We start from the raw sequence: 11,659 nt of genomic DNA, 5'->3' as shown, positions 1-11,659 counted from the left end.
AATTGTCAAGAAAATAAATTTCCACTGACATCAACTAGCAACATACTGAGTGATAATTCTAATAGAATATCTCTAAAAAGCCCACTAGATAGCATCATTATCAGACTCATATTTTACTAGACATACGATCGACAGAAGTGATGATTATTTTAGCAAGCGTATTGATCCAGTCGTAGTAATAAAATAAAGATCTGTCTCCACAAGAATTGCAATTTCATAAGGTAATTTGTTCATTCTAATATATATGATTCTAGCACATATGGTTCTCCTTTGCTATTAAAAAAAAACTCCTCCAACATCAATAACGGTTTTCTCGGTTTTCTGGAATTCATTCTTCTTCTCGCCTCTTGTTCTTCTTTCTCTTTTTCTTAAAACTCTCATTCTTCTCGGCTCTACTTTCATCAGCTCCATGGTTGTTCTTCTTTCTCTTTTTCTTAGAACTCATATTCTTTTCACCTCTTCTTTTACCCGTTTTACGTACGGCCACGAATCCAGCATCTTCTTTGTCGAAATAGGAAGCTAGCATAGAACACAATACATCTATCTGGCTCATCTGGGTTATAGATAGATAGATATAAAGAATATTAGCAAATAAATTAGTGAAACTTGTTTCAAAAGCATTGTTAAATGCCGCCCCATAATCTAAGTTGAGAGATGTATGTCAAGAAATACTTGCCTGAATAGTTATGCCGTTCATGGCCGGCCTATACTCTTTATAAGGATATCCCAATATATCAGCTAATTTTAACAGTTTTAAAAAGTATTTACTAGCTGAACTTTCAAGTTCCTTATCAACTGAGCTTAATGAGCAATCTGAGCTTACTGGGCTTAATTTCCTTGTTGAGCTATCTGAGCTGTGTTTCTTAGTAACTTTTCTTTCGGAACGGCCCTTACGGCTATCTGAGCTATCTGAGTAGTATTTCTTAGTAACTTTTCTTTCGGAACGGCCCTTACGCGGCTTTCGGAACGGCCCATACGGCTTTTGGAACGACCCATATGGCTATCTGAGCTATCTGAGTAGTATTTCTTAGTAACTTTTCTTTTGGAACGGCCCTTACGACGGCTTTCGGAACGGCCCATACGGCTTCTGTAACGGCCCATATGGCTATCTGAGCTATCTGAGTAGTATTTCTTAGTAACTTTTCTTTCGCCACGGCCCTTACGGCAGCTTTCCGAACGGCCCATACGGCTTCTGGAACGGCCCATATGGCTATCTGAGCTATCTGAGTAGTATTTCTTAGTAACTTTTCTTTTGGAGCGGCCCTTACAGCGGCTTTCGGAACGGCTCATACGGCTTCTGGAACGGCCATATGGCTATCTGAGCTATCTAAGCTATCTGAGCTATATGAGCTATCTGAGTAGTGTTTCTTAGTAACTTTTCTTTCGGAACGGCCCTTATGGCGGCTTTCGGAACGGCCCTTACGGCTATCTGAGTAGTATTTCTTAGTAACTTTTCTTTCGGAACGGCCCTTACGGCGGCTTTCAGAACAGCCCATACGGCTTCTGGAACGGCCCATATGGCTATCTGAGCTATCTGAGCTATCTGAGCTATCTGAGTAGTGTTTCTTAGTAACTTTTCTTTCGGAACGACCCTTACGGCGACTTTCGGAACGGCCCATACGGCTTATGGAATGGCCCATATGGCTATCTGAGCTATCTGAGCGATCTAAGCTATATGAGCTATCTAAGCTATCTGAGGAGTGTTTCTTAGTAACTTTTCTTTCGTTACGGCCTTTACGGCGGCCTTTGCGACGTCCCTTACGGCGATTTCGGAACGGCCCATATTAGCAACTTCTGTTAATTTTTGATTGGGTGAAATAAGTAATGAAAGTGTGAGGAGAATGCATAAATGAAAACAAATGACAAGAGCAAAGAAAATATTGGAGTGAATTTGCCAAAGTGTGGAAAATGAACATAAGGGGATTATGTGCATTATTAACACAGGTTGAGTGTGTTGTTGAAGGGTTGATGTTAACACAGGTTGAGTATGTTGTTGAATGGTTGATGTTAAACCAAATAATTAATTACAGCATTTACAGTTAATGTTAAACCAAATGATTTAATACAGAAAGTTGATAAAATTAATAAGAGATGAGAATTGAGTTACCAATCTGAGTTCTGAGTTTGTGACAAGATTAGCGCTGGAAACTTCACTTTAAACACGAACCAACAAAGATAAGCTAATAAGAAAGAAGAAAATATAATTAGTGTCATTGAAGATTTAATTTCATCAAACTCACAACATATTTTAATATTTCAAACAAAAATCACAGAACACATTCAAAATTACGGGAAGATTTGAACATTACAACTAATATTTGAGGGATTAATTTCATCAAAACTCAAAATTGATTGAAAAATTCAAAGGTTTGAAGCCCTAAATCCCCAAATTGCAGAAGAATCTCATATTAACCCTAACAGAAATAACGAAAATAGAAAAGCAAGAATGTGAGGCGGATAGAGAGGAACCTGAAAATAAAAATTCAATCTGAAATAAATATTTTTACAATGAGAAAAAAACAAGACAAGAAGAGATTCAGAAAAAACTTGAGCAGAGAAAAGTAGATAGGAGAGAACCTGGAGAAAGGGAAGGTGGTGAAGAATGAAGAAGAAGACGAAGAGCAAATATTGGTAACCCTATAGACAATTGTGGATTAACCCGCCCAATTTGGTATGTAACTTCTATTGCTCCATCTAACTATTGGCGGCTATTAACGAGAAACATTACTCACTACACGTAGAAATTAAAATAGTATAAAAAAGATTTAGTCTATAATAAATAAAACAATATGTAGTGAATTCAATTTTTCCTTTTTACAAGTGCAAAAAGAAAAGAAAAAAATAAGTAAGAAATTGTCAAGAAAATAAATTTCCACTGACATCAACTAGCAACATACTGAGTGATAATTCTAATAGAATATCTCTAAAAAGCCCACTAGATAGCATCATTATCAGACTCATATTTTACTAGACATACGATCGACAGAAGTGATGATTATTTTAGCAAGCGTATTGATCCAGTCGTAGTAATAAAATAAAGATCTGTCTCCACAAGAATTGCAATTTCATAAGGTAATCTGTTCATTCTAATATATATGATTCTAGCACATATGGTTCTCCTTTGCTATTAAAAAAAAACTCCTCAACATCAATAACGGTTTTCTCGGTTTTCTGGAATTCATTCTTCTTCTCGCCTCTTGTTCTTCTTTCTCTTTTTCTTAAAACTCTCATTCTTCTCGGCTCTACTTTCATCAGCTCCATGGTTGTTCTTCTTTCTCTTTTTCTTAGAACTCATATTCTTTTCACCTCTTCTTTTACCCGTTTTACGTACGGCCACGAATCCAGCATCTTCTTTGTCGAAATAGGAAGCTAGCATAGAACACAATACATCTATCTGGCTCATCTGGGTTATAGATAGATAGATATAAAGAATATTAGCAAATAAATTAGTGAAACTTGTTTCAAAAGCATTGTTAAATGCCGCCCCATAATCTAAGTTGAGAGATGTATGTCAAGAAATACTTGCCTGAATAGTTATGCCGTTCATGGCCGGCCTATACTCTTTATAAGGATATCCCAATATATCAGCTAATTTTAACAGTTTTAAAAAGTATTTACTAGCTGAACTTTCAAGTTCCTTATCAACTGAGCTTAATGAGCAATCTGAGCTTACTGGGCTTAATTTCCTTGTTGAGCTATCTGAGCTGTGTTTCTTAGTAACTTTTCTTTCGGAACGGCCCTTACGGCTATCTGAGCTATCTGAGTAGTATTTCTTAGTAACTTTTCTTTCGGAACGGCCCTTACGCGGCTTTCGGAACGGCCCATACGGCTTTTGGAACGACCCATATGGCTATCTGAGCTATCTGAGTAGTATTTCTTAGTAACTTTTCTTTTGGAACGGCCCTTACGACGGCTTTCGGAACGGCCCATACGGCTTCTGTAACGGCCCATATGGCTATCTGAGCTATCTGAGTAGTATTTCTTAGTAACTTTTCTTTCGCCACGGCCCTTACGGCAGCTTTCCGAACGGCCCATACGGCTTCTGGAACGGCCCATATGGCTATCTGAGCTATCTGAGTAGTATTTCTTAGTAACTTTTCTTTTGGAGCGGCCCTTACAGCGGCTTTCGGAACGGCTCATACGGCTTCTGGAACGGCCATATGGCTATCTGAGCTATCTAAGCTATCTGAGCTATATGAGCTATCTGAGTAGTGTTTCTTAGTAACTTTTCTTTCGGAACGGCCCTTATGGCGGCTTTCGGAACGGCCCTTACGGCTATCTGAGTAGTATTTCTTAGTAACTTTTCTTTCGGAACGGCCCTTACGGCGGCTTTCAGAACAGCCCATACGGCTTCTGGAACGGCCCATATGGCTATCTGAGCTATCTGAGCTATCTGAGCTATCTGAGTAGTGTTTCTTAGTAACTTTTCTTTCGGAACGGCCCATACGGCTTATGGAATGGCCCATATGGCTATCTGAGCTATCTGAGCGATCTAAGCTATATGAGCTATCTAAGCTATCTGAGGAGTGTTTCTTAGTAACTTTTCTTTCGTTACGGCCTTTACGGCGGCCTTTGCGACGTCCCTTACGGCGATTTCGGAACGGCCCATATTAGCAACTTCTGTTAATTTTTGATTGGGTGAAATAAGTAATGAAAGTGTGAGGAGAATGCATAAATGAAAACAAATGACAAGAGCAAAGAAAATATTGGAGTGAATTTGCCAAAGTGTGGAAAATGAACATAAGGGGATTATGTGCATTATTAACACAGGTTGAGTGTGTTGTTGAAGGGTTGATGTTAACACAGGTTGAGTATGTTGTTGAATGGTTGATGTTAAACCAAATAATTAATTACAGCATTTACAGTTAATGTTAAACCAAATGATTTAATACAGAAAGTTGATAAAATTAATAAGAGATGAGAATTGAGTTACCAATCTGAGTTCTGAGTTTGTGACAAGATTAGCGCTGGAAACTTCACTTTAAACACGAACCAACAAAGATAAGCTAATAAGAAAGAAGAAAATATAATTAGTGTCATTGAAGATTTAATTTTATCAAACTCACAACATATTTTAATATTTCAAACAAAAATCACAGAACACATTCAAAATTACGGGAAGATTTGAACATTACAACTAATATTTGAGGGATTAATTTCATCAAAACTCAAAATTGATTGAAAAATTCAAAGGTTTGAAGCCCTAAATCCCCAAATTGCAGAAGAATCTCATATTAACCCTAACAGAAATAACGAAAATAGAAAAGCAAGAATGTGAGGCGGATAGAGAGGAACCTGAAAATAAAAATTCAATCTGAAATAAATATTTTTACAATGAGAAAAAAACAAGACAAGAAGAGATTCAGAAAAAACTTGAGCAGAGAAAAGGAGATAGGAGAGAACCTGGAGAAAGGGAAGGTGGTGAAGAATGAAGAAGAAGACGAAGAGCAAATATTGGTAACCCTATAGACAATTGTGGATTAACCCGCCCAATTTGGTATGTAACTTCTATTGCTCCATCTAACTATTGGCGGCTATTAACGAGAAACATTACTCACTACACGTAGAAATTAAAATAGTATAAAAAAGTTTTAGTCTATAATAAATAAAACAATATGTAGTGAATTCAATTTTTCCTTTTTACAAGTGCAAAAAGAAAAGAAAAAAATAAGTAAGAAATTGTCAAGAAAATAAATTTCTACTGAAATCAACTAGCAACATACTGAGTGATAATTCTAATAGAATATCTCTAAAAAGCCCACTAGATAGCATCATTATCAGACTCATATTTTACTAGACAGTCGATTGACAGAAGTGATGATTATTTTAGCAAGCGTATTGATCCAATCGTAGTAATAAAATAAAGATCTGTCTCCACAAGAATTGCAATTTCATAAGGTAATCTGTTCATTCTAATATATATGATTCTAGCACATATGGTTCTCCTTTGCTATTAAAAAAAAACTCCTCCAACATTAATAACGGTTTTCTCGGTTTTCTGGAATTCATTCTTCTTCTCGCCTCTTGTTCTTCTTTCTCTTTTTCTTGAAACTCTCATTCTTCTCGGCTCTACTTTCATCAGCTCCATGGTTGTTCTTCTTTCTCTTTTTCTTAGAACTCATATTCTTTTCACCTCTTCTTTTACCCGTTTTACGTACGACCACAAATCGAGCATCTTCAGCGTCGAAATAGGAAGCTTGCATAGAACACAATACATCTATCTGGCTCATCTGGGTTATAGATAGATAGATATAAAGAATATTAGCAAATAAATTAGTGAAACTTGTTTCAAAAGCATTGCTAAATGCCGCCCCATAAACTAATTTGAGAGATGTATGTCAAGAAATACTTGCCTGATCAGTTATGCCGTTCATGGCCGGCCTATACTCTTCATAAGGATATCCCAGTATATCAGCTAATTTTAACAGTTTTAAAAAGTATTTACTAGCTGAACTTTCAAGTTTCTTATCAACTGAGCTTAATGAGCAATCTGAGCTTACTAGGCTTAATGACCTTATTGAGCTATCTGAGCTGTGTTTCTTAGTAACTTTTCTTTCGGAACGGCCCTTACGGCTATCTGAGTAGTATTTCTTAGTAACTTTTCTTTCGGAATGGCCCTTACGGCGGCTTTCGAAACGGCCCATACGGCTTCTGGCATGGCCCATATGGCTATCTGAGCTATGTGAGCTATCTGAGTAGTATTTCTTAGTAACTTTTCTTTTGGAATGACCCTTACGGCGGCTTTCGGAACGACCCATACGGCTTCTGGAACGGCCCATATGGCTATTTGAGCTATCTGAGCTATCTAAGTAGTATTTCTTAGTAACTTTTCTTTCGGAACGGTCCTTACGGCGGCTTTCGGAACAACCCATACGGGTTCTGGAACGGCCCATATGGCTATCTGAGCTATCTGAGCTATCTGAGTAGTATTTCTTAGTAACTTTTCTTTTGGGACGGCCCTTACGGCGAATTTCGGAACGGCCCATACGACTTCTGGAACGGCCCATATGGCTATTTGAGCTATCTGAGCTATCTAAGCTATCTGAGCTATCTGAGTAGTATTTCTTAGTAACTTTTCTTTCGGAACGGCCCTTACGGCGGCTTTCGAAACGGACCTTACGGCTATTTGAGCTATCTGAGAAGTATTTCTTAGTAACTTTTCTTTCGGAACGGCCCTTACGGCGGCTTTCGGAACGACCCATACGTTTTCTGGAACGGCCCATATGGCTATCTGAGCTATCTGAGCTATCTAAGCTATCTGAGTAGTGTTTCTTAGTAACTTTTCTTTCGGAACGACCCTTACGGCGACTTTCGGAACGGCCCATACGGCTTCTGGAACGGCCCATATGGCTATCTGAGCTATCTGAGCTATCTAAGCTATATGAGCTATCTAAGCTATCTGAGTAGTGTTTCTTAGTAACTTTTCTTTCGGAACGGCCCTTACGGCGGTTTTTGCGACGTCCTTTACGGCGACTTTCGGAACGGCCTGTGTTAGCAACTTCTGTTAATTTTTGATTTGGTGAAATAAGTAATGAAAGTGTGAGGAGAATGCATAGAGGAAAACAAATGACAAGAGCAAAGAAAATAATGGAGTGAATTTGCCAAAGTGTGGAAAATGAACATAAGGGGTTTATGTGCATTATTAACACAGGTTGAGTGTGTTGTTGAAGGGTTGATGTTAACACAGGTTGAATATGTTGTTGAATGGTTGATGTTAAACCAAATAATTAATTACAGCATTTACAGTTAATGTTAAACCAAATGATTTAATACAGAAAGTTGATAAAATTAATAAGAGATGAGAATTGAGTTACCAATCTGAGTTCTGAGTTTGTGACAAAATTAGCGCTGAAAACTTCACTTTAAACACTAACCAACAAAGCTAAGCTAATAAGAAAGAAGAAAATATAATTAGTGTCATTGAAGATTTAATTTCATCAAACTCACAACATATTTTAATATTTCAAACAAAAATCACAGAACACATTCAAGATTACGGAAATATTTGAACATTACAACTAATATTTGACGGATTAATTTCATCAAAACTCAAAATTGATTGAAAAATTCAAAGGTTTGAAGCCCTAAATCCCCAAATAGCAGAAGAATCTCATATTAACCCTAACAGAAATAACGAAAATAGAAAAGCAAGAATGTGAGGCGGATAGAGAGGAACCTGAAAATAAAAATTCAATCTGAAATAAATATTTTTACAATGAGAAAAAAACAAGACAAGAAGAGATTCAGAAAAAACTTGAGCAGAGAAAAGTAGATAGGAGAGAACCTGAAGAAAAGGAAGGTGGTGAAGAATGAAGAAGAAAACGAAGAGCAAATATTTGTAACCCTAGAGACAATTGTGGATTAACCCGCCCAATTTGGTATGTAACTTCTTTTGCTCCATCTAACTATTGGCGGCTATTAACGAGAAACATTACTCACTACACGTAGAAATTAAAATAGTATCAAAAAGATTTAGTCTATAATAAATAAAACAATATGTAGTGAATTCAATTTTTCCTTTTTACAAGTGCAAAAAGAAAAGAAAAAAATAAGTAAGAAATTGTCAAGAAAATAAATTTCCACTGACATCAACTAGCAACATACTGAGTGATAATTCTAATAGAATATCTCTAAAAAGCCCACTAGATAGCATCATTATCAGACTCATATTTTACTAGACATACGATCGACAGAAGTGATGATTATTTTAGCAAGCGTATTGATCCAGTCGTAGTAATAAAATAAAGATCTGTCTCCACAAGAATTGCAATTTCATAAGGTAATCTGTTCATTCTAATATATATGATTCTAGCACATATGGTTCTCCTTTGCTATTAAAAAAAAACTCCTCAACATTAATAACGGTTTTCTCGGTTTTCTGGAATTCATTCTTCTTCTCGCCTCTTGTTCTTCTTTCTCTTTTTCTTGAAACTCTCATTCTTCTCGGCTCTACTTTCATCAGCTCCATGGTTGTTCTTCTTTCTCTTTTTCTTAGAACTCATATTCTTTTCACCTCTTCTTTTACCCGTTTTACGTTCAACCACGAATCGAGCATCTTCAGCGTCGAAAAAGGAAGCTTGCATAGAACACAATACATCTATCTGGCTCATCTTGTTTATAGATAGATAGATATAAAGAATATTAGCAAATAAATTAGTGAAACTTGTTTCAAAAGCATTGCTAAATGCCGCCCCATAAATAATTTGAGAGATGTATGTCAAGAAATACTTGCCTGATCAGTTATGCCGTTCATGGCCGGCCTATACTCTTCATAAGGATATCCCAGTATATCAGCTAATTTTAACAGTTTTAAAAAGTATTTACTAGCTGAACTTTCAAGTTCCTTATCAACTGAGCTTAATGAGCAATCTGAGCTTACTGGGCTTAATGACCTTATTGAGCTATCTGAGCTGTGTTTCTTAGTAACTTTTCTTTCGGAACGGCCCTTACGGCTATCTGAGCTATCTGAGTAGTATTTCTTAGTAACTTTTCTTTTGGAACGGCCTTTACGGCGGCTTTCGGAACGGCCCATACGGCTTCTGGCACGGCCCATATGGCTATTTGAGCTATCTGAGCTATCTGAGTAGTATTTCTTATAACTTTTCTTTCGGAATGACCCTTACGGCGGCTTTCGAAACGACCCATACGGCTTCTGGAATGGCTCATATGGCTATTTGAGCTATCTGAGCTATCTGAGTAGTATTTCTTAGTAACTTTTCTTTCGGAACGCTCCTTACGGCGGCTTTCGGAACGGCCCATACGGCTTCTGGAACGGCCCATATGGCTATCTGAGCTATTTGAGTAGTATTTCTTAGTAACTTTTCTTTCGGGACGGTCCTTACGGCGAATTTCGGAACGGCCCATACGGCTTCTGGAACGGCCCATATGGCTATCTGAGCTATCTGAGCTATCTAAGCTATCTGAGCTATATGAGCTATCTGAGTAGTATTTCTTAGTAACTTTTCTTTCGGAACGGCCCTTACGGCGGCTTTCAAAACGGACCTTACGGCTATCTGAGCTATCTGAGTAGTATTTCTTAGTAACTTTTCTTTCGGAACGACCCTTACGGCGGCTTTCGGAACGACCCATACAGCTTCTGGAACGGCCCATATGGCTATCTGAGCTATCTGAGCTATCTAAGCTATCTGAGCTATCTGAGTAGTATTTCTTAGTAACTTTTCTTTGGGAACGACCCTTACGGCGACCTTCGGAACGGCCCATACGGCTTCTGGAACGGCCCATATGGCTATCTGAGCTATCTGAGCTATCTAAGCTATATGAGCTATCTAAGCTATCTGAGTAGTGTTTCTTAGTAACTTTTCTTTCGGAACGGCCCTTAAGGCGGCTTTTGCGACGTCCTTTACGGCGACTTTCGGAACGGCCCGTGTTAGCAACTTCTGTTAATTTTTGATTTGGTGAAATAAGTAATGAATGTGTGAGGAGAATGCATAGATGAAAACAAATAACAAGAGCAAAGAAAATAATGGAGTGAATTTGCCAAAGTGTGGAAAATGAACATAAGGGGTTTATGTGCATTATTAACACAGGTTGAGTGTGTTGTTGAAGGGTTGATGTTAACACAGGTTGAATATGTTGTTGAATGGTTGATGTTAAACCAAATAATTAATTACAGCATTTACAGTTAATGTTAAACCAAATGATTTAATACAGAAAGTTGATAAAATTAATAAGAGATGAGAATTGAGTTACCAATCTGAGTTCTGAGTTTGTGACAAGATTAGCGCTGGAAACTTCACTTTAAACACGAACCAACAAAGCTAAGCTAATAAGAAAGAAGAAAATATAATTAGTGTCATTGAAGATTTAATTTCATCAAACTCACAACATATTTTAATATTTCAAACAACAATCACAGAATACATTCAAAATTACAGGAAGATTTGAACCTTCCAACTAATATTTGAGGGATTAATTTCATCAAAACTCAAAATTGATTGAAAAATTCAAAGGTTTGAAGCCCTAAATCCCCAAATAGCAGAAGAATCTCATATTAACCCTAACAGAAATAACGAAAATAGAAAAGCAAGAATGTGAGGCGGATAGAGAGGAACCTGAAAATAAAAATTCAATCTGAAATAAATATTTTTACAATGAGAAAAAAACAAGACAAGAAGAGATTCAGAAAAAACTTGAGCAGAGAAAAGGAGATAGGAGAGAACCTGAAGAAAGGGAAGGTGGTGAAGAATGAAGAAGAAAACGAAGAGCAAATTTTTGTAACCCTAGAGACAATTGTGGATTAACCCGCCCAATTCGGTATGTAACTTCTATTGCTCCATCTAACTATTGGCGGCTATTAACGAGAAACATTACTCACTACACGTAGAAATTAAAATAGTATCAAAAAGTTTTAGTCTATAATAAATAAAACAATATGTAGTGAATTCAATTTTTCTTTTTTACAAGTGCAAAAAGAAAAGAAAAAGATAAGTAAGAAATTGTCAAGAAAATAAATTTCCACTGACATCAACTAGCAACATACTGAGTGATAATTCTAATAGAATATCTCTAAAAAGCCCACTAGATAGCATCATTATCAGACTCATATTTTACTAGACATTCGATCGACAGAAGTGATGATTATTTTAGCAAGCGTATTGATCCAGTCGTAGTAATAAAATAAAGATCTGTCTCCACAAGA

The 11,659-nt window shown here is 36.9% G+C and overlaps 1 long non-coding RNA gene across 1 annotated transcript; it reads right to left on the bottom strand.

Moving 5' to 3' along the window:
- Positions 1-2,041: 2,041 nt before the first annotated feature.
- LOC127091288 (uncharacterized) lies at positions 2,042-11,302 on the bottom strand. Its single transcript, XR_007791901.1, has 6 exons — positions 11,181-11,302; positions 10,711-10,783; positions 5,404-5,557; positions 4,934-5,006; positions 2,578-2,731; positions 2,042-2,180 (listed from the first exon to the last, which is right to left on the bottom strand). It is a non-coding gene; the product is annotated as an uncharacterized LOC127091288 (long non-coding RNA).
- Positions 11,303-11,659: the final 357 nt, after the last annotated feature.

The sequence above is a fragment of the Lathyrus oleraceus genome, chromosome 6, assembly GCF_024323335.1.
Source record: "Lathyrus oleraceus cultivar Zhongwan6 chromosome 6, CAAS_Psat_ZW6_1.0, whole genome shotgun sequence".
Classification (NCBI taxonomy): Eukaryota; Viridiplantae; Streptophyta; class Magnoliopsida; order Fabales; family Fabaceae; genus Lathyrus; species Lathyrus oleraceus.
Note: the sequence above shows the minus strand (reverse complement) of the source record. Positions and strands in the feature narration are given on the sequence as shown.